Raw genomic sequence first — 295 nt, 5'->3', positions numbered from 1 at the left:
CACAACATTAATAAGAAAAAACTGGATTTTCATGTACCAACCACTGAGAAATGTATAACCCATTATCACTGTTAGATATAAAATATTACTTCAGATTCTTAAACCTGAGATTTTTAATGTACTCTATCATTAGGAAAAGAATGTATGTAAAATAGTTAATATGATCCATTCTTTATATTCATGCAGAAATAAAAAATAGAATAGTAATAGCATAATGTTAACCGCAAAGAGTATAAACTGAGTCGACAGTGACGGTTATGATTTACTAATTTCAATAAACAGACACACGCTAGCG

The sequence above is a fragment of the Penaeus monodon genome, chromosome 31 (assembly GCF_015228065.2).
Source record: "Penaeus monodon isolate SGIC_2016 chromosome 31, NSTDA_Pmon_1, whole genome shotgun sequence".
In the NCBI taxonomy this organism is placed as follows: domain Eukaryota; kingdom Metazoa; phylum Arthropoda; class Malacostraca; order Decapoda; family Penaeidae; genus Penaeus; species Penaeus monodon.
This window is presented reverse-complemented; position numbering follows the sequence as displayed.